Here is a 27,980-nt window from a genome sequence, read left to right on the forward strand (position 1 = left end):
GTATGGTGGGCACTCGATCGAGTAGCCTCTACTCGATCGAGTAGGTTTAGGCACTCGATCGAGTGTGTTCTGGGCAGTCTGTTTTCGTGTTTTGGGGTTATAGTGCGTATGTTCATATCTACCTTTTCTTATATAGTTTCAAGATGCCGCCCAAGAAAACCGCGTTGTATGCGAGAGCTGAGAGCATGAACATCGATGATATAGTTAAGATGTTGGAGCATCAAGATGCTCTTACGGAGGCCCTAAAGAGAGTGGGAAAGGATAAGGAGGTTGATCACTCTAAGATCAGCCTTTAGATAGCGAGGTTTAACCCAAAAGAGTAAAAGGGGACCGGGGAGCCAATCTTCTTGACAATTGGCATCGTGAGATGGAGAACATACTGGACCTGGTACACTGTCCTGATGAGATGAAAGTAGTACAAGCTGTGTTCTACTTGAGGGAGGCAGCTGGTGAGTGGTGGGACAAGGTGAAAGCGAGTGCTAGAGGGATGTATACTAAGCAGGGCTTACCTGCTATACCTTGGGAAGAGTTCCGGAGGGCTATGAGGAAAGAGTTTGTACCTAAGCATGTGAGGAGTAAGCTGAGGGAGGAGTTTGATGGGTTTAGGATGACGTCTGATATGTCAGTGCTGAGTACTACAAGCACTTTAATGAGAAGTCTAGGTATGCTGAGGACATGGGTTTGAGTGAGGAGAACCTAGTGCTGAGATTTGAGAGGGGGTTGACTCCCAGGATCATGGATAAGTTACCCGTGGGAGTCCTTACTGATGTTAAGGAAGCTTATGAGAGGGCTGGGAGAGCTGAGAGGTTGGTGGAGATGGCCCGGGAGAGAGGTAGTGAGAAAAGGAAGGCTGAGGGTGAAGGTGGTGGCCAATCTAACTACAAGAAAGGCAACCGCAGTCAGGCTAGAGCGTTTTCTTCTTGTTTAGGGTTCAGTGTTGGGGCTTCCTTTGGGCGTGGCCGTGGAAGCGGTAGTGGTAGTTGGGGGATGACCTACTTTGGCTGTGGCGGTGTAGGCCACAAGAGACATGAGTGCACGAGTGTACCTGGAGCTTTTCAGAGATCGGCTCAGGGGAGCTATTCTCAGGGGCCCGGCACAGAGTTATGCGAGTAACAGACCGACCGGGTCATGGTCTAACCGGGGAGGTCAGGGCAACCAGGGTGGAGGTAACTGCAATGGCGGTAATTCTTATCAGAAACCAGCTACGAACAACAACAACAATCAGGGGTCGGGTGCTAAGCCGACCACATAAGCCAGTACTGTCAGGGAGGTGGACAGAAGACCAGTGGAAAGTTGTTTATGATGGACAAGAAAGCAGCTGAGGACGATGCACATGTTATCACTGGTACTTTTCTTGTTAACGGTATTCATACCTTTGTTTTGTTTGATTCGGGGGCGTCTCAGTCGTTTGTATCGGTTTGAGGGTATATGCGTCTGTAAGTGAGAAATTTTTTATACCTTCGGGTGAGTCTGTATCATGTGGGAGGTTGTATAGAGATGTCTCGATGATAGTTGGGCAAGTTGATCTACCTGTAGACTTGCTAGAGTTTCCTTTAGACGGTTTTGAGATGATAGTCGGGATGGATTGGTTGGGAAAGTACAAAGCTAAGATAGACTGTCATCAAAAGAAAGTGTCTTTGAGAGGTCCTACGGGTGTTAGCGTGTCTTATCGTGGGTTTGTGGTCAAACCCAAAGTTAAGTTGATTGCAGCTGTGACCTTGAAGTCCTATCTGAGGAAGGGATTCCCTTTGATCTTGTGCCATGTGAGAGATGACCGGATGGAGAGTCCGACAGTTGATCAGATACCAGTGGTGGGTGATTTTGCAGATGTCTTTCTAGAGGAGATTCTGGGGTTGCCACCGAAGAGGGAGATAGATTTCACGGTTGAGTTGAAACCGGGGACGGGGCCAATCTCTAAGGCACCATACCGGATGGGTCCTAAGGAGATGGAGGAGCTCAGGAAACAGTTGGATGATCTGATAGAGAAGGGATACATTAGACCTAGTTTATCACCGTGGGGAGCACCAGTCCTGTTTGTGAAGAAGAAAGATGGGAGCTTGAGGTTGTGCATAGACTACAGGGAGCTGAACCGAGTGACGGTGAAGAACAAGTATCCTTTGCCAAGGATAGATGACCTGTTTGATCAGTTGAGTGGTGCATCAGTCTTTTCCAAGATTGATTTGAGGTCGGGGTACCATCAGGTGAAGATTAGAGAGGTGGACATACCAAAGACAGCTTTCTCGTCAAGGTATGGCCATTATGAGTATGTGGTGATGCCTTTTGGGTTATCTAATACACCGGCTGTGTTTATGGACTTGATGAACAGAATCTTCAGACAGTTTTTGGACAAGTTTGTGGTGATGTTTATCGATGACATCTTAGTCTATTCCAAGACTAAGGAGGAGCATGAGGAGCATTTGAGGATTGTGTTGTAGACCTTGAGGGAGCATGAGTTATAGGCTAAGCTGTCCAAGTGTGAGTTCTAGTTAGAGAGAGTTGCTTTTCTGGGGCATGTGATCTCCAAGGATGGGGTAGCTGTGGATCAGGCAAAGATTGAGGCAGTGACAAAGTGGGAAGCACCAAAGAATGTTGCTGAGATCAGGAGTTTCTTGGGTTTAGCTGGATACTACAGACGGTTCATGAAGAATTTCTCCAAAATTGCTAGACCTATGACAACTTTGATGAGGAAAGAGAACAGGTTTCGTTGGGATGAGAGTTGTAAGACGGCGTTCCAAACATTAAAGGAGCGTTTGACCACAGCTCCTATCTTAGCATTGCCTGAAGGGATCGAGAACTTTGAGGTTTATACAGATGCCTCAAAGAATGGGTTGGGATGTGTGTTGATGCAGAACGGTAAAGTGATTGCCTATGCTTCTAGGCAATTGAAGCCTTATGAGGAGAACTATCCTACACACGATCTAGAGTTGGGTGCAGTGGTGTTTGCTCTCAAGATTTGGAGACATTACCTTTATAGAGCGACCTTTAAGGTATTTTTTGATCACAAGAGTCTCAAGTACATCTTCACTCAAAAGAAGTTGAACATGAGACAGAGGAGGTGGATGTAGCTGATTGGCGATTATGACATGGATATTATCTACCATGAAGGGAAACCCAATGTTGTTGCAGATGCTTTGAGTAGGAAGAGTGTACATTCCTTGTGTACAGCTTTATCTTTGATGAGGTTGAGAGATGAGGTGGGGAAGTTTGGGATACATATGATACAGAGAGGGGATGCCATGAGAGATTTAACAGTGCAGCCTGATCTTTATGATGATATTCGAGGTAAGCAGGTGTTGGATCCTAAGATAGTTGAGTGGAGAGCTGGAGTAGAGAAAGGGACAGTGTCTCAATTCTCTATTCATACAGATGGTAGTCCGAGGTTTGATGGGAGGTGGTGTGTCCCTAATGATGAGGAGCTGAAAAAGACAATCATGACAGAGGCACATTGTACACCATATTCAGTACATCCAGGTGGTGACAAGCTATACAAGGATTTAAAGAACATGTTCTGGTGGCCTGGGATGAAGAAAGAAACAGCTGAGTTTGTGGCCCGTTGTTTGACATGCCAGAGAGTTAAAGGGGAACAGCGACGACCACAAGGTAAGATTCAGTCCTTAGAGGTACCTGAGTGGAAGTGGTAATCCATTTCCATGGATTTTATCGTGGGTTTACCGAAGAGTCAACAGGGTAACAACATGATATTGGTAGTAGTGGATCGACTGACCAAGTCAGCTCATTTTGTGCCAATTAAAGATACAAGGACTAAGGCACAATTAGCTATGGCTTATCGAAAGAATGTGCTAAAGTTACATGGAGTCCCTAAGGACATAGTATCTGACAGAGATGCGAGATTTATCTCAAAGTTTTGAAAAGAGTTGCAGGAATCTTTGGGAACAACGTTGAAGATGGGTACAACATTTCATCCTACGACAGACGGTCAGACTGAGAGAACAATCAAGACTCTTGAGGATATGTTACGAGCTTGTGTGATGGACTTTGGTGGTAGCTGGGAACAAAGGTTGGATTTGATAGAGTTTTCTTACAACAACAGCTATCACACTAGTATTGGCATGACACCGTTTGAGGCCTTATATGGGAGGAGATGTAGGAGTCCGATTTGTTGGGACGACAGTGCTGAGGCAGTGGTTCTAGGACCAGAGATGGTACATGAGATGGTTGAGCAGATTAAGATGATCAGGGAAAGGATGAGAGCGGCTCAGGATAGACAAAAGAGTTATGCAGATCTACATCGCCGGGATATAGAGTTTCAGGTTGGGGATAAGGTTCTTCTGAAAGTGTCTCCTATGCGTGGGGTTATGAGATTTGGGAAGAAAGGCAAGTTGAGTCAGAAGTTCATAGGGCCTTATGAGATCTTAGAGCGGGTTGGAGAGGTTGCTTATCGTTTGGCTTTACCAGCTGCGTTAGAGAGGGTGCATAATGTGTTTCATGTATCTCAGCTGCGGAAGTATGTGAGTGATCCGTCACATGTGTTAGAGGCAGAGAGCTTAGAGCTAGATGAGTCCTTGTCATACCTTGAGGTGCCTAAGCAGATTCTTGACCGGAAGGTTAGGAAGACTAGGAGTGGGGAGACAGTTTTGCTCAAAATCATTTGGTCTAACCACGAGACTGAGGAAGCCACATGGGAGGCAGAGGAGGCCATGAGAGAGCGTTACCCTTTCCTTTTTGATCAGGTATGTATGGTTACGGGGACGTAACCTTGTTTCTTTTAAGGGGGGGGGGGGGGGGGGTAGGAGATGATCGCAAAGAGTTTTTAAGAGCTTTTATACCCTTTTTATGTTGCGTCGGTATGTGTCGGTATGTTTGTGGTGGTTGAGTTTGGGTTAGTAACATGTTTTATGTTGAGTTTTGTTTGGTTGTTGTGTCGGGAGTGTTGTAGTGTGTGTCTTTGTTTTGTGGTGGTTTGAACTTCGGGGACGAAGTTATTTTTAAGGAGGGAAGACTGTAATACTACGGTTTTATGAGTCTCTGGGTACTCTATCGAGTGGGCCTTACTCTGTCGAGTAAGGGTGTTTTGCGATTTAAAATAGTTTCTGACCTCTTGGGTACTCGATCGAGTAGCCTTGGTACTCGATCAAGTAGGCGGCAGTCGATCGAGTACGTCAGTTACTCGATCAAGTAGCCGGTTTACGGGGGGATGATTTGTCGGGTTTTGTTAATAATGCGATTTAATATATAAACACTTCCGTCACTTTCATAATACACTTTTACAAACCTAATTACTTTCAAAAGAGATTTCAACCTACGTTCTTCGCATTCATCGCATTATTGGCAAATCCCGGAGCTTGGAAGGTCGGAATTCACCTTTCTTTACATCTTTGTGATCCTTACGTCGAGGGTAAGATCTACGTACTGTTTTTATGGTATTTTGTTAAAGTTAGTTAAACCCTAATTTTGGGAATTGGGGGATTTGTGTTAGTTTTGTGTGGTTTGTGATATATGTGATGTTATGTTAGAAGGAGGATTCGTAGAGGAGGCTTTTTGATAACAGCTGTTGAGATCGTCTGACTGTATTGCATTCCAGGTAGGGTTTCCCTACTCAGTATTAGTCCCATAATGTGTTGGTTGTGATTTGTGATTGTTGGATATTATCATACGAGTATTGTGACGGTTGTTGGTTTTGATTGTTGATAGTAGCTGTGATTGTTTGTATCTGACTGTGTTCTTCAGGGTGCGTCCCTGGCTGAGTGGGGTCACTTGCGGGAGTGACTTCACGCCCATTATTCGCCTTCTGTGGAACCCGCCATAGAAGGGATGTGCACATTAATGGATTTGAGTTTATCGCTCGACAGAGATGAGCGGGGCTTAGGTGGGAACGGCTGCGGTCCCCCACTGGCGGCAAAGAGTGACCTGTTGCGATGGGCACTCTGGCAGGGCTACACACCTTAGTGTGTAGTCAGTATTGTGGAGTTGGTGATGGAGTTCGGAGTATATCTGTGATGATTGAGCTGTGTTGTTTGTTGTGTTGTTGGATTATATAAATTGTGTGATTAGTACTGACCCCGTTTATTGTTTTAAAAACTGTGGTGATCCATTCGGGGATGGTGAGCAGTTGTTGGGCAGGTATGAGTAGAGATACCTGGGCTAGTTGGGATGAGTCATCACTGCAGTTAGAAGAGTCTTCCGCTGTTGTCAGACATTATGTTTAGCTTTTAGACATTTGGTTTAGAGAACATGTATTCACATGTTTATTTGTTGGTTTTCGAATTGTAATCCCTTAACTTTATACTATTTAAACATTGTTTCGTTATTGTCTTATGATTATCATTGCCTCGGGAATCCGAGATGGTAATATCTTTATACCTGGGTGGTCCTGGTAAGGCACTCAGATTATGGGGGTGTTACATTTAGCGTGTTATTAACATATGAAATCGTCATAAAAGCGATAAAAACGAATTAAAACGGATTACAAACGAGTTAAAACTAATTAATTAGGGTTAAACCATTAAGACGGAAACGAATTATGCAAACTGGAAATAAACGGTAAAAATATCTGCAAGGGCGAACTTCAGAAACTTGATATGAATGAATCGAGTCTCTAAAAATTCGGGTTTGATTTAGTGACAAAAACCCGCAAATATCGATTATAAGGGATTTAAGTCGGAATTAAAGGCGATAATTATTAAGAATACATGTTAAAATTATTATATATGAATGAAAGAGAAGAAAATAAGAAAAAGAAAACAAAAGAGGACGGATTTACAGAGAAGCGATGAAGAAGAAGAAAAGCAGGAACTGCGGCAGCCTCTGGAAGAGGCGCAGCAGCTGCTGCGTTTCTTCTCGACGTCTGCATACTGTTAATCCGTAAAAATAGTTTAACAAAAGAGTTTTAGAAATCGGTTTTAAGCATACTTTTGACGCAAATCTTATATTAATTGGTAAAAAAAAAAAATACAATAATAAAAGATGGGATTTACACCCTCAGACTTACATGTTTGATGAAACGAGATTAACTAAGTTAACGTATAGTGATTGCTCGACTCGAATGTATGATGAAAGTGACCTCGTAAGAGGATTTAGATTAAATTGATTGATTAATTGAGGTGTCATTGGTCAAATTGGTCGGTCATACAATGTGACTGGTACTCAGAAGGATCCGAGCTTACATGGTCGATTGATCAAGCACGTAGACGTCAATAAGCTTAGAGCACGGTCTTAAATGCAAAGGGAGAAGAGAATGGCGGACACTCGTGTGAGAAATATGTGGAACGAAGGTCCCTATTTATACTAATCACACGGAGGAATTATGGAATGACTCAAACTTTGGAAAAAATCTCGAAAAAATCTGAAAATCCGCAGAAAAGAGCTGGGGAAGAGGCGCAGCAGCTGCTGAGATCTTTCGAAGAGGCGCAGCAGGTGTTGCGTTCTTTCCCCAGAGGTTTCCTCCTGCGGAAGAAAGATTTCCGCGTTTCTTTTATGGAATTGTGGTAGATCTCAACTTCCTTATTGATGCGACCATAATTGGCGCATATTTAGCCCCCGAATTACCATTGTTTCTATGCTTTTTAGTGCCTATTTGGGTCATTTCTTATCTTTAGATCTTTGTTTTGCATATTCTTTGAGATTTTGATCCCTTGGTAGGAAAGGAGTAAGAATCTTGCATTTTCATGGCAAAACAAGGCTAAATTGATCATATTCAATGACCAAGCATCAAGGAGAGACAAGACTAGAAGGCCTTTGTACATAGCATAGTAGAAGAGCATTGTTGAGAAAAGGATCCTTGAGTCCCCAAGGAAATCCCCAAGGAATTCATGAAGAAAAGGGAAGAAAAAGAAGAAGGAAAGTCATTGAGCTACAATCCGAACGGATTGTAGAGAATCCGTCCGTCCTCGCCAGTCCGAGCGTCCTCACCAGGAATCCGCTCGGATTGCCCATGCCCAGTCCGTGCGTCTTGTTCCTTGATCCGCTCGGATTGTCCATCCTGATCCGGCCGTCCCGACTCCCGGCCGCACGGATCACATCACAAAATGTCACAATAGCTTTTCGTTCTTCAAGCTACGAAATGAAGAAGCCCTTCTCTCGGACAATCCCGGAGGCTCCTTGCTCAACTTAAAAAGTGTAATTACTAGTTTAGCCCTTAGTTAACCCTAATGCATCCTCCCTAATTCTCACTATAAATACCCCATTAGTCTAATTAGAGGAGCATGTTCTTCTTATCAATAATTAGTGTAGTTAATATCAATAAAATCTCTCTTCAATATTGTAATCAAATATTAATCAAGTTTTAATCCAAGTTTTAGTTCCTTAATCTCTCTCTTGTTCTTACTTTATTTTGGGTAATTGAAGATTATTTGGGTTATTATTGGGAGATTGACAACCTCTCAATCTAGGATTCAAGTACTTCTATTATTCTTGCTTTATTATTGGAATCATTAGTAGGTATAATCTCTTAATCCCTTTTTAATTATTGCTAATTATTTTCATTTATTCATCATGTTTCATTATGTTAGTATGATTGACAACCTTTCTAGCATGATCAATATGATAATGAGTGAGTAGTCTCTTAGCTAGGGTTTAATGGGTGATTAGGGAAACCAACATGGGGAATGATTCATGCTTAAATTAATATGCTTTCATATCTTATTTGCTTGCTTGTTTTGATCTTAATGCATGCACATGTTATATTTGATGAAATGCTAAGCCTATGAATCCTTGCATTTACTATCATCTTCTATCCTTTCAACTTGACTTGTAAGACATAACCCAACTCGAGTCTTGTTAGACCATGCATGTGTTAAGTAGGGAAGATTAAGTCGACTTGTAGGTGTTGTACAATCCAAGAGATTGGACCCAAACTTTCCTAGGATTGTAAGACATAACCCAACTCAATCCATCACAACAATAATTGCTTGCTTATAATTTGAGAACATGTTTGTATGATCATATCCCATGATTCCCCTATGAACCCATGACACCCTAGTGCTTTTAATCAATTGTTTACACCCTTATTTCATTCACCTTAATAGTTTATTTTCATTGCTATTTTAGTTTAGTAACCTTCTACATCAACCCAATTTGTGACACCCCTAGACACCGCTAGTTACAATAGAATCTTCATTTCAATACCCGTCCCTTGGGATCCGACCTTTACTTGCCTCTTTACTAATTGTAGAGTTGTTTGTGAAGTATAAATTGTGTTTTGTATCGACCATTGACCAACGACCACATATGCTTAATTGTGAACACCAAATGGCTCCGATCAAAAATGGCGCCTGTTGGACTCGTGTTTAATTGATTTAAGATTTCTTTTATTGTTTTTAGTTGTGTCTTTTTCACCTTGGGGAAGTAAAACTCCTCAAGGTTTGTCCTAATTGTTTTTGAGTTGTTTGATATTTTGCATGTCTAGAAGGATACAAAGAGATTTGTTACCTTTTGACCGTGAAATCGAAAGAACCTTGACGAATAATAGGAGACTTGTTAGGAGGAATTTGGGAGGTGTTGGTGAAGTTGTTCAACCCACTAGTGAGTTTGTCAATCCTTTCGCAATAGAAGGGGAAGAGAACCCATTAAACAATACCACACAAAATCCACCTACAATGCCTAAATTCTCGTCTCACTCTATACCCACCGAGGAGGATCTACCAAACGGTACTCCTACCCCACAACATCTTACCGGAAACTTTATTGCCAAGTCCGCCTTCATCCAACTAGTTGAGAGGAGCCAATTCGGGGGAATGCCTAGTGAGGACCCTCATTCTCATATGGAAACATTTTGTGATTATTGTGAAGCTATCTCTCAAACGGGCGTGACTCAAGACCAAATAAGATGGGTCTTATTTCCTTTTTCGTTAATCGGTACCGCAAAGCAATGGTTGAAGGGCCTTGATAAGGCCACCCTTGGAATAGATTCTTGGAAGAAGCTAGCTCCAGCTTTCTACCAAAAATTCTACCCACCGGAAAAGACCAATATGCTAAGAGCTCAAATTACGGGTTTTAAGCAAAGGGATGAAGAATCTTTGTATGAAGCTTGGGAGCGGTTCAAAGGTATTTGTCGCTCATGTCCTCACCATGGACTTAGCGAATGGTTTTTAGTGCAACAATTTTGGAATGGTTTATACGAAGATTCAAGGAACATTCTCAATATGGGATCAAATGGAATGTTCACCGAAGTTGATGACAATCAAACATGGAACAAGATTGAGGAAATGGCGGTCCATAATTCGCAATATAGTAGGCCTCGCAAGGCTACTAGAGGAAAGTATGAAGTGGACACCGTTACTCAATTGGGTGCTCAACTTAGTGCTCACATTGACACAATCAACTTGAAGTTTGAACAAGCTATGGCTAGACTTGAGGAAAGCTCAAAATCATCAAAGCACCATGTCAATGCCATGACGGCATCCTCATCAATCCCAAGCGGGATATGTGAGAATTGTGGAACCTTAGGTCATGACTCAAGTGAATGTAGGGGAACAACCGAGCAAGTCAATGCTTTCCAAGCTTACAAAAACGGTACCCCTTATTCAAATTTTTACAATGAAAATACCAAATTCCATCCAAATCTCTCATACAAAAGCCAAAATGTCCAAAACCCTCAAACAACATACACTCCACCACCCATGAGAAATCAAAACCAAAGACCCTTTTTCAATCAAAACCAAGGTTACCAAAATCAAAATCCATACAATCACCACAATGACCAAAGTTTTGATGTCCAAAAAGCGGTCCTTCAAATGCAAAAGAATCAACAAGAATTTTTCACCCAAATGCAAAAAGATAGCCAAGCAAAAGACACCACCATCAACAACATTCTAGCTCACACCAAGATGTTGGAAACACAATTGACCCAACTAGCATCTTCGAGCTCACAAAGACAAAAGGGGCAATTACCACCTCAAGGTAATCCCCTAGACATGAAACGGTTAGTGCCATTCACTTGAGAAGTGGTACAAGGTATGAAGCACCGAAGGAGCAAGTTGAGGATGAAGTTGTGAGAGCTAGTGAGAATGAAGTTGTGGTGCAAAGTCCCAAAGAAGGGGAATCATCAAAAGAAGAAAGTTCAAAGAAAAATGAAGATAAAGCCAAAGAAAAGGAGCCCATTGTGATTAGACTTCCTTTTCCAAGTCGTCAAGCCAAGCCTAAATTTGATGATCAACTTGGAAAGTTCATGGAAATTGTGAAGAACTTAGAAGTCTCAATTCCTTTCACGGAATTAATCAATCACGTTCCGGCCTATGCAAAGTACATGAAAGATATCCTCACAAAGAAGAAGTCGATCCTGAAACTTGAGACTATCGCCTTCACTAAGGTGAGTAGTGCCATACTTCAAGGGAGTTCACCTCCAAAGTTAAAGGATCCGGGAAGCTTCTCAATACCGTGTACAATTGGCGACACAACGATCAACAAAGCCTTATGTGATCTAGGGGCTAGCGTGAGTGTCATGCCATACTCGGTAAGTAAAAGGTTGGGAATGGGAGAGCTTAAATGTACCAATATCACTCTTCAAATGGCCGATAGATCGACGAAGACACCGCTAGGGATATGGGAAGATGTCCCCGTGCGAATCGGGAAGTTTTTCATCCCGGTGGACTTTGTCATTGTTGATATGGAGGAAGATTCCAACATTCCAATCATCTTAGGAAGACCTTTCCTACACACCACGGGTGCGGTGATTGATGTGAAGCATGGAGAGCTCACTCTAGAAGTGGGAGATGAAAGCATAACTTTTAATCTTGACAAGACCATGAGAGCTCCTCGTTTGCATGAGCCATGTTTCATGATTAATCATTATAGCCGTAAAGATGAGAAGAAGAGATCGGAACTCCAATGGAGGAAGAAAGTTGAAGATGCTCCATTCAAAGAGCAAGTGAATTGTGACAAGGAGAGCTTGCAAAGCTCATCAAAATCAACCAAGGAAGAAGATGATGGCCTCATTGGCCAAAAGAAGAATTTGGGAGAGTTGTCTCCATCCAAGCAAGAGATTTTCAATGATCAACTCAATGAAGTTTGTGGTCTTTGGGACGACGAATTTGAAGGGATCTTTAATCCCTACATTGGGCATGCCATCGATCATGATCAACAACAAGAACCACGGTCTATTGAGGACCTCTACCATAACAACGAACAAGCTTTTAATTACTTCTTCGAGGTGTTGAGCAACATCAACAACACCTTGAACATGCCTCCTTGACATCTCATCAAGAATGAGAGTTTGGTGGAGTCCTCCCTAAACCACCATTTGTAAATATTTCTAACTCCCTAACTTACATTTAATTTTTGCATTGCATTTTTGTCATTTTTGGATTTATTTTTACTTTGATCAAAATAATTATCATGAAAAGAGAGAAGTGAGGGAGGGACTAATGATTTTAATTAATGTGTAGTGATTTACCTTAGTGTGGGAATGGCAATTGCCTAGGCTATTCATGCCTTAGTAGTGCCCCCACAATGAAGAACACAAGATTTGAAAGAAAGAAAGAAAGAATGATAAGGGAATGCGTTGGTGCACGGATGGACCTGAATCCGTGTACACAAGGACCAATCCGAGCGGATTCCCGAGAATCCGCCCGTCTACGAGAGGATCCGAGCGTCTGCGAGAAGACGCCCGTCTTGGGCTGAGCTGAAAACTGCAAAATTCTTGACTGTTGAAGAATCCGAGCGGATTCCTAGAAAGACGCCCGTCTCACAGAATCCGTCCGTCTTGTGGACAATCCGCCCGTCTTGCAGCTGAAGAAAAACTAAGAAAAATCTCTGGACAAGAATCCGTCCGTCTCAAGTGAAATCCGCCCGTCTCGTCTCAAAGAGAATCCGAACGGATTCCCTGAATCCGCCCGTCTCTAGGCGGGATTTTTGAAAATTTGAAGTCAAGAATCCGAGCGGATTGCGCCTAATCCGCACGGATTGTCCCTGCGTCCTAACATTGTCGAGTTCTTTAAATACCCACCCCACCTTCATTCATTCATTCATTCATTCATAAACACTACCCATACCACCAAAACCCTCATCCTCCCCATCTCAAAAACAAAAACCCTCAACAAAACTCACCAAAATCAAATCAAACCATCTTTCAAATAACAAATCAATCACTCCATCTTCATTAATAATCAAAACCAAGACCAAAATCTTCACCTTTGAATTGATTTTTGTTCTCATAAAGGCAAAGCCTTTCACTTTCAAAATCGATTTGGGCATTCTACAAATTGAAGATTTTTGATCTTTCTCTTGGTTAGCTCATCAAATGGCAAGAACAAAGGGAGCAACAAAAGCAAAGGCAAAGGCAACAAAGGCACCAAAGACTACAACTCTCTCTCAAAGGCAAAAAGCTCTACAAATGAAGAAAGCTTTGGCAATGGTGGTATCAACACCAAACTTGGAAGTGCAACAACCTCAACAAATTTCTATGGAAGCATCACCCTCTACTCCGGTAATTAATCAACTCTTGCATTACCCGGAGGTAACATTCATTTCCGACTCCCATAGAAATACATTTGTCAAGTTTGCTATGAAACAAATTCAATCCACAAAATTCATATGCCAAGATGCTTTAGAGAAGTTGGGTATTCTTGAACAAACAAGAGTCTTTTTCAATGCCATGGGTTTAAAGAAATTGTTTGAAATGGAGGAAGTAACATACCCCTCCCTTGTCTTGGAATTCTTAAGTTCCTTGAAAGTGACAAAAGTTGAGAATAGGGAAAATATTGAGTTTCGTCTAGCTAACACTAGTAGACGCATTTCCTTTCCTAATTGGGTGCAATTTTGGGTCTTAGCGATGAACATAAATTCTATAAGCAATATGGGAAGTATGATCCCGAGCCTCTTTGGGAGGCAATCTCCGGGAAGAAATTTGAAGATTTTAAAGCTTGTCGTGCTCTTTTGGTCCATCATCCGGGCATAAGAATATGGCACAAAGTTGTGGGAAATACCATAATTGCTAGAAAAGACACCAATCATTTCACGGGACTCGATTTTATTCTCCTTGAATCAACTTTGAATATTGGAAGAATTCACACCAAGCCTTACAATTCTTTGAGGCTATTGGTTGATAGATGGCTCCATATAGATAGTGGGAAGAAGGGTCAAACCGTAATTGTTAATGGCGGCCTTGTCACGGTCCTAGCCAAGCACTTTGATCCTAATTTCAATAAGGATAGCAAGTACAAGGCTAAGGATGGTGGCCATCTCATTGATATGTCCACCTTGATTAACAAGTTTAAGTGGGTTGTTCACAATTCCCTTGATACCAAGTATGGGTGGCTTACAAGTGAGGCTCGATCATTCACTTTACCCGCAAAAATTTGCCGTCTTAGTGTCCACCGGACCAACTATTTACTTCCCCTATCCGAAGAAGCCGAGTACATCATTCAACAACAAAAGGGTAATCATGAAACCCCCTCCTCTTCCATTGTTATACCACCTTACCCCTATGATTATGAAGAGTTCAAACCACAAGGAGTTGAAATTGGGAAAGACTATGTAACTCTTCTAATGCAAGCCATGCACAAGCAAGCTCATGAAGATCGGAAGAATGCTTATTTGGCTCAATATCCTCCCCTCCTACATCTAGCTAGGCAAGGACTCCTTGATCCATCTTGTCCTTTGCCTAGTTGGGCGGATAGAGAAGCCTTGTTTCCGGGTGCATCTAGGGACGTGGTGGAAGACAATGAGGTTGTTGGAAACGATGAGGAGATTGATGATAATATTGAGGAAGAAGCAAGTGGAGATGAAGAAAGAGATGGTGAAGATGGTGAAGAAAATGATGAGGAAGATGATGATGAAGAAAGCAAAGAAGAAAGTGCCAAGGAAAGTGGCAATGTGACCACTTCTCATGAGGGAAGTGGTGATGATAGTAGCATGATGGAAGACTAGCCTTGGAGATTCCTACTCTCCCACGGTTTGTCTATATCTCTTTGTATTTTATTTTCATTTTGCTCATTGTTGGTTTAGTCCTAGCAACATCAAAGGACTCACACCTCGGTTCCTTTGAGGTGTTCTTTATTGTTCCCACTTTTGTAAAATCCAAAATGACAATCTAGTCTCATGCATAGCATTGCATGTGCATGAACTCCCCCATGCTTTGACATTAGCAATAGTGTCTTGCTTGGTTTGGGGAAGTTAATGCATACGCAACGGGAGGTAATTTAAATTATCCTCTCCGTCATAACAAAAACCATGCATCATGTAGTATAGCTTAGTGTAGAATTGCATTTAGCATAGAAATCATGCATCATTCTTTGCATAATTTCCATCATTTTGGCCATTGAGGACAATGCCCATATTAGTGTGGGGATGGGAATTCTAACTCTTAACTTTTATTCAAAAACCATAAAAATTGAAAAATTTCAAAAATCATAAAAATTTGAAAAATTGAAAAAAAACCAAAAACAAGTTCATTTCCTTTGTATATATTGTCTTGTATATATTGTGTTTGTTTCATCCTTGTTCACTTTGATTGACTACGCCACATCCGAGACATGAGGATATTGAAGACCGCATGGTATGATCTTTCCAATCTCCTTTTTCCTCTTTATGTTAATGACTATGTGGCTTTATTTTGATTGATGCGGTAAAACAATGTGAACTTAGGACTTGCATTTAGTTTATATGTCATATTAGTTGGTAGAATCATTTGCATTAGGATGTTTATATGTTAGTTGCATCATGGCATGTAGTTTGCATGTTAGAAAAATTTTGCGAAACCGTCTACTTGGGAAGCTTGACAAGTGTATATAGGCCCTAGTAGATGCTTTTTATTCTTAAGACTTTGCTTGTTAGAATGCTTGTAAAACACCCTAGGATGTGTCATGCTAGTATCCTTTGACCCATGGTTTAAGGCCTAGTCAAGAGTACCTTGTGGTGTGATAACTCCTTGGCTACCGTTTATTCCAAGGTGACCCTTGAAACCATGCATACTTCCATCATTCATCCATATTCTACCATACATTTTTGTCATCAAAGGGAATGGGCACAAAAAGAAATCAATTTGAGTTCAATGAAATGAAAAGTGAAAGAAAGTTTGCAAAAATGCATCAAAAGAAAAGAGGAGCAAAAATAGAACTCCTAAAGCTTCAAATACAAGGCACCCTCGTTACTAATTGGGGTGACTTTGAAAATGTTCAAAAAGAAAATGCAAAAAGTTGTCAAGTATTGAAATGCCAAAAATCAAAAAGAAATGGCAAGAAAGTGTTCTCAAAAAATCAAATGCCAAAGAAATTTGGGGGGGAAAACAAAAACAAAAGCAAACTCCCAAAAGTGAAACTCAAATATCTATCGATCCCTTTATCCATCGTATCCATTTTTGTGCATGGTAGAGAGGGGACGACCCTTCTTCTTGTCTAGGCAAGAGGGGGAATTCCGCGATCCTCCAGTGTTTCTAACACCATAGGGAGTCTATTCTTGACAAAAGCATTTAACGATTGAGGACAAAGGTACCCTAGCTTGACACAACTTGGAGGTGATTTATTGGTATCCTTCTAGGCTTAGTAGTTTGAACAAATTGCATCTATGAAGGATTGTGCACCCTTGAATTGCTTCCCTTGTAGATAATTTCCGCCACTTAGATGAGGAAAGTGGCTATTATTTTTGTAGATGCATCCATTATGTGATTTTGTGTGCTTAATGTTTGGATGTGTCGCCATTTTGGCAAGACCCACCTTGCCTTGCAAGAAGGCATCCTACCTCATGGTTGTCTTGTTGTGAGTTGAAGGGGCGGAGTGAGACCCGCTAATTGTCTCATATCGGCTATTATTATTAGGTTAGGTTAGTATTGGTCCTAGTCTTTGTCACCTCTTTACTCGGGACGAGCAAAGGTTCGGTTTGGGGATATTTGATGCGACCATAATTGGCGCATATTTAGCCCCCGAATTACCATTGTTTCTATGCTTTTTAGTGCCTATTTGGGTCATTTCTTATCTTTAGATCTTTGTTTTGCATATTCTTTGAGATTTTGATCCCTTGGTAGGAAAGGAGTAAGAATCTTGCATTTTCATGGCAAAACAAGGCTAAATTGATCATATTCAATGACCAAGCATCAAGGAGAGACAAGACTAGAAGGCCTTTGTACATAGCATAGTAGAAGAGCATTGTTGAGAAAAGGATCCTTGAGTCCCCAAGGAAATCCCCAAGGAATTCATGAAGAAAAGGGAAGAAAAAGAAGAAGGAAAGCTGCTGAGCTACAATCCGAACGGATTGTAGAGAATCCGTCCGTCCTCGCGCCGATCCGAGCGTCCTCACCAGGAATCCGCTCGGATTGCCCATGCCCAGTCCGTGCGTCTTGTTCCTTGATCCGCTCGGATTGTCCATCCCAGATCCGGCCGTCCCGACTCCCAGCCGCACGGATCACAGCACAGCACAGTTTCGTTCTTCAAGCTACGAAATGAAGAAGCCCTTCTCTCGGACAATCCCGGAGGCTCCTTGCTCAACTTAAAAAGTGTAATTACTAGTTTAGCCCTTAGTTAACCCTAATGCATCCTCCCTAATTCTCACTATAAATACCCCATTAGTCTAATTAGAGGAGCATGTTCTTCTTATCAATAATTAGTGTAGTTAATATCAATAAAATCTCTCTTCAATATTGTAATCAAATATTAATCAAGTTTTAATCCAAGTTTTAGTTCCTTAATCTCTCTCTTGTTCTTACTTTATTTTGGGTAATTGAAGATTATTTGGGTTATTATTGGGAGATTGACAACCTCTCAATCTAGGATTCAAGTACTTCTATTATTCTTGCTTTATTATTGGAATCATTAGTAGGTATAATCTCTTAATCCCTTTTTAATTATTGCTAATTATTTTCATTTATTCATCATGTTTCATTATGTTAGTATGATTGACAACCTTTCTAGCATGATCAATATGATAATGAGTGAGTAGTCTCTTAGCTAGGGTTTAATGGGTGATTAGGGGAAACCAACATGGGAATGATTCATGCTTAAATTAATATGCTTTCATATCTTATTTGCTTGCTTGTTTTGATCTTAATGCATGCACATGTTATATTTGATGAAATGCTAAGCCTATGAATCCTTGCATTTACTATCATCTTCTATCCTTTCAACTTGACTTGTAAGACATAACCCAACTCGAGTCTTGTTAGACCATGCATGTGTTAAGTAGGGAAGATTAAGTCGACTTGTAGGTGTTGTACAATCCAAGAGATTCGGCTCCGGGACCCAAACTTTCCTAGGATTGTAAGACATAACCCAACTCAATCCATCACAACAATAATTGCTTGCTTATAATTTGAGAACATGTTTGTATGATCATATCCCATGATTCCCCTATGAACCCATGACACCCTAGTGCTTTTAATCAATTGTTTACACCCTTATTTCATTCACCTTAATAGTTTATTTTCATTGCTATTTTAGTTTAGTAACCTTCTACATCAACCCAATTTGTGACACCCCTAGACACCGCTAGTTACAATAGAATCTTCATTTCAATACCCGTCCCTTGGGATCCGACCTTTACTTGCCTCTTTACTAATTGTAGAGTTGTTTGTGAAGTATAAATTGTGTTTTGTATCGACCATTGACCAACGACCACATATGCTTAATTGTGAACACCAAATGGCTCCGATCACTTATTCCTTAAAATAAGATTTTTTCAGGATATATTTTACCAAAAGGATATAAAATTATCTTATGGAATAAAAATATCCGAATATTCTAGAACATTCCGACTCGACATTAAAATGGTTTATTAGAAAATGAAGTTATTTTTGACCCGGACTCCAAATGAACTCTAATTACTGTCAAAACGACCTTATCGGCGCGTAGATGACGACCAAGGGGTAGAAACAAGTATTTGAGCTATCACTTGATGATAAACTTATGAACTGTCATAAATCGTTTCGCGTACCAAACATGCGGCCCAATCATCACTAGGTAGCTTGCGGGAAGTGCAGAAACGAGGTATCTACAGAGCCCCCACTTTGACTAAGGCTTGGACAAGGCGAAAGTCAAAGTATAGCCATCAGGTCAATCGAAGATTACAACCTGACGACTATAGCGACGCGAGGCGGCTCAAGGGGTCTAAGTTAAGGACCTGTCGTCGGGAACATTTTAGAGTCTGTCGACCATTAGGGAGGGTCGTTTAAAGTCCATTAGACTACGTAAGGAGGCTCGCCAGCCATAAGAAGAGACCATACCTGGACTTCGTTCTCGAGATGCTTCCGGAGGTGCGTAAGAGCTAAGGTTAAGCGTAGGAGCTAAGCCTAGGACCTAAAAGATATGTATGGATTATGCTAAGGTGTGAGACCCTAAAAGGAAAACATCAGCGAGAAGGCGGCCTAAGGGTAACCGTGGTTTGGGCGTATGAACCCGGAGAAAGGTGGTCCTAAAGGATTATGATCCTATAGGTGGAGACTAGGGTAGTTTGGGAACCTAAAAGAAGGTTGATATGAGAACATCCGGAGAACGATACCATTGCCGAACTCCAAGTGGAAACAAAATAAATATTGAGGGCAGCAGGACATCGGTAGAAACTGCTGGAGAGATCTGCTTGCGTCGGTCTCAAGCGAACTTTATCTATCGAGAAGTACAATCGGCTGTCATGAACTCTCGCTGGGAAAATAATAAGGTCTTGATGGAGGCGTGTCGAAACACCTTCGGAAATTCGCTCGTTGCTGCAAGCGAAGTCCTCATGAAAGATCCTTGCTAGGAGATAAAATACTGTGACGGCTCACAGTCTACTTGAAGATAAAATGCTGCGACGGTTCGCAGTCTGCTCGAAGATAAAATACTGGTCCGGAGAAAAATAAATGCCCAATAGACCAAATATATGATATATGGTGTTGGAGAAGAGGCGCACCAAAGATGGGCCCACAAATAACGAGCTTATAACGAACTTTTGAAAATTGAGCTGGAGGGAAGCTGGGGAAGAGGCGCAGCAAGAGCCACGACTCTTTTAAGAAGCGCAGCAGGTGCTGCGTCCTTTTCCGAGTTCGTCCCTGTCTGAGTAAAAACTCGACAGAATTCGTGTTTTATTCATAATAACAAAACACAAATTCTTTTTAAACACTGTCAAATTCCAACCAAAATCCATCAAAATTTGATCAAATAATTCCATTAATCATGACTAAATCGAGATATGTGTCACATTCTTGCTTTTATATTTGTATTTTCTTGATTTTGATTGGAAAAATTAGGGTTTTAAATACCCAAAATTTCGAAAATTTGGGGCTTTTCCCCCAAACGGATTTGCCTTGTAAAATTGACATTAGAAATGGATAATTGGCAATGTTAGGACTATAATCATGTATTCTTTTTGAATTTTCGTCAAGTATTGAGCATTTGAGTGAAATTGAGACGGTTTCTCAGCTGTTTCGAAATTGCTTCGAAAATGGCCTTAGGATTGCCTATTTTTGATGAAACTTGGTTTTTGGAATCCTTGTGTAATGGGTGAACTTCCTAACTTGTCGGATTTTTGATTTGTGACAGCTTTTTTAGGACACTTTTTAGGGCATAATCGCCATTATAGCGAAATGCTGCCGAAATTTCGACTCAAACGCGTGATTAGGCTTGGGCTTAGACTTGACTTGGCCCAATTTACCACATGAGTGGTCAGGTTTCGAAAGAAATGGCCAAAGATGGCGAGAAAAGGCCGTTTTCGGGGCTAAAAAGGCTTGAAACAAACCTCAGCGTGGCTTGTCGTCATTTGACGCGGCCTAATTTACTTTAATTTTGCAGGTGACGTTGCTTCTACATCGAGGAGGGCTCCCATAGACGTGGACTTCAACTTCGACCCTTCTCTCATTCTTGAAGAGGTGGTCGAGAAGGTTGTTGAGGAGGTCGTCGAGGAGGTCCCGAGGTGGGCCAACGTCGGACGAGGTGGACGCCATCTAGTGGGGGCACCTGAGTGGGCTAAGAAATAGGATGGTCGACATCTCATTTGGGCAGCAGAGAGCCACCTGTCTTACAGGACGGCGAGGAGTTTGGTAAATTTCGAACTTGCCATTTTCTTTCTTTATTCACTTGCCGTTTCATTTCTCGTTTGCTTCGTGCTAAAGATAGCTTTGCATCGAATAGATACAGGAGGCCGGGAACATGAGGTCCTTTTTCGGCTATACGACGATGATGGAGGCCTACGAGAGACTGATGAAGGAGGAGAAGGCCATCATCGAGCTGGGAGCCTTCAGAGCCTTGGTGGGAGCGTGGAGGGTGATCAAGGAGAGGAAGATTCGGGCTAACCTTTGCCTGATTCGAGCTTTCCTCGATCGGTACTGGGATACGACCTCGACCTTTCACATGCCTTTCGGGGAGGTCGGGGTTACTCTGGAGGAATACGGCATGATTTCTGGTCTGCCGTATGGAGAGGTGGCTGTGGTGTGGCCGTTAACGACCATGAGAGTGTACTCGGCCGAGGCGAGGAGGCTGATCGGCTGGAACCTGGCAGCGGGTGCTGCCACCGTTCCCGGGTTGGTGCCGAGTACTTATGTCAGGGACTACTTTGCGGGTAGGACCCCGGCGATGGTAATGATGGATGGGAGAAAGATGGCTCCTCCTGCTTGTACTGCGGAGCAGAGGGCTCGTCTGTGGCTCTGGTGGTTCTTGTCTTCGCTTTACCTCGGAGACAAGGGGGAGAGGCTGTCGACGACGCTTCTTCCGTTCCTTTCTTACTTGAGTGACCTGGGTCGGTGGGACTGGGTCACTCCTGGCTTTGCGGTCCTCACTCGTTACATGAGGGCCATGGTTCGTCCTGAGTTGATGGAGAAGGGGACTTCTCCTACTACTGTCGGTCCTGGACTGTTGTTGGAGGTATGAACCTTTATTGCATCATGAAAGATTATTATTTCTTCTTTGCTATCGAATTGTGAAAGATCATTATCGATTGTCTTGTTTTGCAGGCGTGGGTGTACTCCTACTTTCCGGGCTTCGCGCCCAAGAGGACGGAGCCTAAGCCGAGGGATTACCCGGTCGTGAGGGACTGGGTGGTGTGTCGTAAGAAGAGCCAGCGTTCTTCTTACGACGTCTGTCGACGGGGCGTGAATGCCATGAAGTTGAGCGATGTAAGTATCTTCAATTACTTTTCTTCATTGTTATTTTCATTTAGGAGCAATCATAGGAATGATCCCCTTTCCCGTTTAGAGCCGATCATAGGAATGACCTTTCGTTTGATTGTCTTAGTGGGTGCCCAGACCTTGGGTGGACTACCCCGACGCTCCGGCCTTTGTGGATGAGGTCCTTCGACCCAGGAGCTCAAGTCGGTTGCTGTTGTGGAGGTCCATGGGACCAGTGGTACCTAGGCGAGCGTTTGACTCGTCAATGCTCTCGTGAAACTTTCACAGTTCCCGTCGATCCTCCCCGAACGATGTTTAGGGAGCCTTCGGATGCTGAGAGAGAGGCTGACTTGGCGGATGTTGGTGGCGACGCCCTTCTCCTTCCTGGTGAGGAGTACTCTCTGTTTGTTCGCCGGAGGCTGACGTACTGGCCGATCGTGGTAAGTATTTTACTTTCCTTTTTTGAATTGATTTGACAAACTGACGAATGATCGTCGAATAAAGAATTCATTTGAACTTTGCAGGAGATCGAGGTGGCAGGCGTCAAGCCCCCAGCTTACCCAGAGACCTTTGAGTACACTGACGCGGCGGGGATGACGTCGATCTCCGAGATCCGTGACTTCGGCGAGGAGGTGACGGATGCTGGCCTGGAGGAGTGGCAGCACTTAGTGAGGAGGGTAAGCCCCCAGCTTCGGCTGTCTTTCGCTGTTTTCATTGCATAAGAATGCATTCGTTCTTTTTGAAGACCTTTTGAAATGCAGGTGGCGCCGTCTCAGATGGTGGCGCCGTCTCAGCATGTGGCGTTGTGGAGGGTGGCCAACCGGCTACGGGCCACGGCCATCGAGGCACTTGCGGGTGGCCGAGGACGACAGGTATAAACCCCTCATTCCCTTTACTTTGAATTTTGTTGCAATTTCTCGCGTTTGTTTGAAATGGTTGATTGAAATGATTGATTGAAATGATTGAAATGAGGCATTTCTTTATCACTTGCAGAGGGAGCGAGACCTGGAGCGCGAGCTGGCACAGTCCCAGGACGAGACAACCCGTGTTACTAAAGACCAACCCGTTTCACACTAAAGGTGCTAGTCTGACCCAAGTCCTTCCAAGACGATACGAGCTATGATGAAAGACAAAAGGCTCAATCAAGAGAAACTGAGATCAATATCCATGGGCGCGGTTATGCCCGTAATCCAAGACAAAAGAGTCAAAAGAAGAAGGCTCAATCATGCAAGTCAAGTCAATATCGAAAGTCAATGTTATCCTCAAAAAACCGAATCAAAAATATGAGCAAAAATCCAAGATATGTTCTAGACTAAGAATCTGAATCTGAATCAAGAACAAACCTAAAATCAAATACGAAATACTGCTGAAGTCTATAAAGAATCAAGACATCAATGAAGATGGTCAGCTAGCACCCTCACTTAGCCTTTCACATTTCATACACCCTAACTCCTTCTCGAGACCGTTATAGGGAGATAGTTAGGAATTTTGAGAATCCTCTTAAGCTCGTCAAGTATACCCATCCGTTAGGGCCAAGACATGGAAACTTGATCCCACGTCATTTTAACCTACCTTTATGTGCTCAGGCTACATCAAGCCAAGAGACTCCATTTCCAAGCCATATTATAAGACATAACCCCATTAAGCCTTAACTCCACAAAATCAAGCTCCAGAGATTTGTTCATAAAAGTCTCTTATTACCGAGCTCCACATTCCAAATATCCAATCCAGTTTCACCTTGACCCATACACGGAGTCTTCAAATACTTTGCTACCGAGAACGGGACATACCCATATTCATCCTTAGGGTCCACTTTTAGGTGTGCTCACATGACAAGAGAATTTATACAAAATTAGTTATACCTCTTTGGTCTATGATCAGAGGGAGTTATCTCAAATCGATTCTTCGAGTCACCAAAGGAATATACTCTCCTGACCCATGCACTTTAAGGTCCTAACATCATAAGCTTAGGCACACACCTGAACTACGATCTAGTTTGATTTCACCTTTTCAGGTGGATACGTAGGCAGTCCTTTCTTACACAAGAAGGATACAACCACAACACCCAAACAAAATTAATCAAACCTCAGAACTACGATCTGGTTTGATTTCACTTCACGTGAATACGTAGGCACTCCTCAAGGACACAACCATCCCCACTTCCAACTTTCAACCTCAATTATCAACCATCAACTTTCAATCTCTATTTCAACCTTCCAGCCTCAATTAACATCCCTTACACAACCAACACCTCTATACTGGGGGCTCCTTATTGTCGCCCAGTCTCCCTTTTTACCAAAATTCCAGAGTCATCTTCTCATCCTGGGGGCTTCTCTTCTGAGATGCCACCCTTCCTTTATTCCTCTCTTATTTAAGTCTAAGCTAGTGCTCGGTCCGGACAATGGCAAGGTCTTAGATCGATTCTCCAAGTTATCGTACCTCAAGAGGGCTCTCTTTTATAGCAATCGGTGGCGAAAGAAGTTCTATTAGATAGATGGTCTATGCCTCATGCCTTGCCTTTATATTCCTTCATCATTCTTGCAATTATTCTACCTTTTGGAACAGATACGCATTGTCATCCACACTTGGTTGGGGGTTGTGCATACTTAAGCAAAGTCTGTCAAAGTCATCTATGTGTCGCGTCAAACCTAAGTCTACATTTCGCGTCGCGTCCTAGTAGGTCTGTGTCATGTCAAGTCCTATGTCTAAAGCCCATTTGAATATGCATAACGCATTACAAACGACAAACTTCTTTGAACAAGTTTTAAATAACTTCTATAAAAGAAACGACTTTTGCAAAACCTATGTGTCCACGTGATAATCGCTTACGTGCATATATTAGATTGCATTCTTGTGTGGCTACTAACCATGCAGGTAAGTATCAGAAGCAGTACTTTATCAAGACCACGCTTGCCACAACGAGCGAATATTCTTTGACAGGTGTTTCAACACACCTCTATTCTATTCCCCTAGCGAGAGTAAACGGACAGACATTCCCTCTCGAGACATGGAGACAAGTTCCCGATTATGTTCCCCCAGCGAGAGTACACGGATAGACATTCCCTCTCGAGACATGGAGATCAGTTCCCGATTATGTTCCCCCAGCGAGAGTACATGGACAGCCAATCGCCCCTCTCGAGACATGGAGATCAGTTCCCGATTATGTTCCCTCAGCGAGAGTACACGGACAGACAATCATCCCTCTCAATACGTGGAGATCAACATCAACCCCAAGGCTTATCAAAGTTTGTTTGAAGACGACCCAAGCAGATTTCTCCCGGCAGTTTCTACCGACGTCCTGCTACCCTCAACATTTTTGTTTCCTCACAGAGTTCGGCAAAGGTGTCATTCTCTAGAAGTTCCCAAACCAGAGCCTCCTTCCTTAGGTTCGTAAACCCAAAGTAGGATTCTTACTCCCTAGATTCTTAGATCCCAAAATGGCTTCCTTTAGGTTCATAAACCTTTAAGCTCCCACACCAACGACCTTAGGTTCAAAAACCCATAAATTCTGTTGGAGTTCTCATACCTCAAAAAGCTTAAGCGCACGCGTTTAAAACAAGAATTAGTAACCCAGTAAGTTCCTAAAACTTAACCCTAGGATCCCAATTCCTCTTAGGTTCATAAGCCTTTAAGTTCCCATACCAGCCGTCCTTTTAGGTTCATATACCCATGTTCATAAACCTAGCTCTTTAGGTTCCCAAACTCCCTAGATTTCATATACTTATACTCTTTAGGATCATATTTCTTTAGGATCACCTTTTCCTTTCAGGATCATATTCCTTTAGGATCACCTCTTCCTTTTAGGATCATATTCCTTTAGGATCATCACTTCCTTAGAGTTCCTACACTCAAACCCTGATTACCCCTTAAGTTGAACTTATATTTGGCCTCCTTCCCATCGATGTTTTCCTTTAGGGCCCACACCCTAGCACAAATCCTTACATAACTTTTATGTCTTACCCTTAGCTCCTATGCTTACCCTTAGCTCCTACGCTTAACCTTAGCTCTTACGCTTAACCTTAGCTCCTACGTAACTCCGGAAACGTCTCGAGAAAGAAGTCTAAGGTATGGTCTCTTCTTATGGCTGGCGAGCTTCCTTACGTAGTCTAATGGACTTTAAACGACCCTCCCCGGTAGTCGACAGACTCTAAAATGTTCCCGACGACAGGTCCTTGGTTCAGACCTCTTGAACCGCCTCGTGTCGCCATAGTCGTCAGGTTGTAATCTTCGATTGACCTGATGGCTATAATTTGACTTTCGCCTTATCCAAGCCTCAGTCAAAGTGGGGGCTCTGTAGACACCTCGTTTCTGCACCTCCCGCCAAATACCCAGTGATGATTGGGCCGCATGTTTAGCATATGTTGTGATTTTATGACGTTTCATAAATCGGTTAATAAAAGGTAACTCAAACACTTGTGTCTACCTCATGGTCGTCATCTAGGTGTCATTACGGTCGTTTTGGCAGTAATTAGGGTACATTTGGAGTCCGGGTCAAAAACTGTCTTTATTTCTTAAAACCGTCAAATCCCGAGTCAAAGCAATGGGCTTGTCTACCTAAGGTTAGGATGTCATAAAATGTTGTGGGTATATCTCATTTTGAGTCACATGTCACTTCTTTGGGCTAAACTTAAAGTTTATATTACAAAATGTGCATTTCATTTAGCTAAAATGACAACCCGACCTTTAGGCCCGTTTTACGAGGTGATAACGACTTTTTTAGGTCAGGCCTATTTCACAGAAAGTTCTAGATCTCTTTCTTAGCTTTCCAACGCCACAAAAATAAACTTAATCCGAGTCTTGTAGAGAAAGTTATGCCTAAAATACGACAGGCTCTCAAACGCGCTTTCTTGCACAGGAGGAACCCGCTGAGGAAAGGACGCAGCAGGTGGTGCGCCTCTCCCAAGGGACGCAGCACTTGCTGCGCCTGTTCCTCAAGGTTTTCTTTTTGTCCAAGTTTCCGTGTTTAACCTAAGTCGGTTGTTTCCGGATCTTTCCGTCCGTATCCTAGTCTTACCATAATTCCGTCGTGTGATTAGTATAAATAGAGACCTTTGGTCTCACATATTTCTCCCGCGAGTGTCCGCCCTTCTCTTCTCCCTTTGCATTCTAAGACCACGCTCTTGCTTATTGGCGCCTACGTGCTTGAACTTTCGACCACGCAAGCTCGGATCTTTCTGAGTACCAGCCTCGTTTTGCATGACCTACCAATTTGACCAACTCCACTACACCATAATCAATTAATCAATTCAATTTGCTTTTAAATCCTTTTTCAAGGGCACTTTCATATCTGCATTATAAATCGAGTCGAGTTACCACTAAAAACCGATTTAGTTAAATCTCGCGACGCTAACATGTAAGTCCGTGGGTGTAAAATCACAATTTTATTTAATGTATTTTATTTAATGTATTTATTTTCTGTATTATAATTAATGTAAAGAATTTATGTCATAAGCATGCTCGAAACCGTCTTTTAAAACCCTTTTTATGGAAGTAACACAGATCTGACGTGGGGAAGAATCGCATCAACTGATGCGCCTTCTGGAAGATGCACTTCTTCTTCTTCCTCGGGTTTTTGTTTCTTTCGTCTTTTATTTTTCTTTCTTCGTTCTTTCCCTTATTTCACCTAATAATTTTCAAATTAGTTTTTATCCATTTCAATAATTTTCGACTTAAATCCCTTATAATTAATATTTGTGGGTTTTCGTCACAAATTCAAACTCGGATTTTAGAGACTCGATTCGTTCATATCAAGTCCCTTGATTTCGTCTTTGATACATGTTTTAAATCTGTTTTCTTCATCAATTCGTAATCTTTTGTTTCCACCATCAACTTCAAGTTTGTAAATAAATCAATTCCAACATCGTAAATAATATCCAGCTTATAATAATTCGTTTTAAATTGTTTTCTTTTACTTCATGACGATCCTAGATGCATGTAAATCAATTAATCACTTATACTCGAGTTACCAATCAATAAATCAATGTAAATTAACCAACGATCATTAACAAACCGCGAGTCTGACTTT

At 42.2% G+C, this 27,980-nt stretch overlaps 1 non-coding gene across 1 annotated transcript; it reads right to left on the reverse strand.

The window, feature by feature from the left end:
• Positions 1-9,926: 9,926 nt before the first annotated feature.
• Positions 9,927-10,033, reverse strand: LOC141626012 (small nucleolar RNA R71). Its single transcript, XR_012535746.1, has one exon. It is a non-coding gene; the product is annotated as a small nucleolar RNA R71 (small nucleolar RNA).
• Between the last annotated feature and the right edge of the window lie 17,947 nt (positions 10,034-27,980).

The sequence above is a fragment of the Silene latifolia genome, chromosome X (assembly GCF_048544455.1).
Source record: "Silene latifolia isolate original U9 population chromosome X, ASM4854445v1, whole genome shotgun sequence".
Classification (NCBI taxonomy): domain Eukaryota; kingdom Viridiplantae; phylum Streptophyta; class Magnoliopsida; order Caryophyllales; family Caryophyllaceae; genus Silene; species Silene latifolia.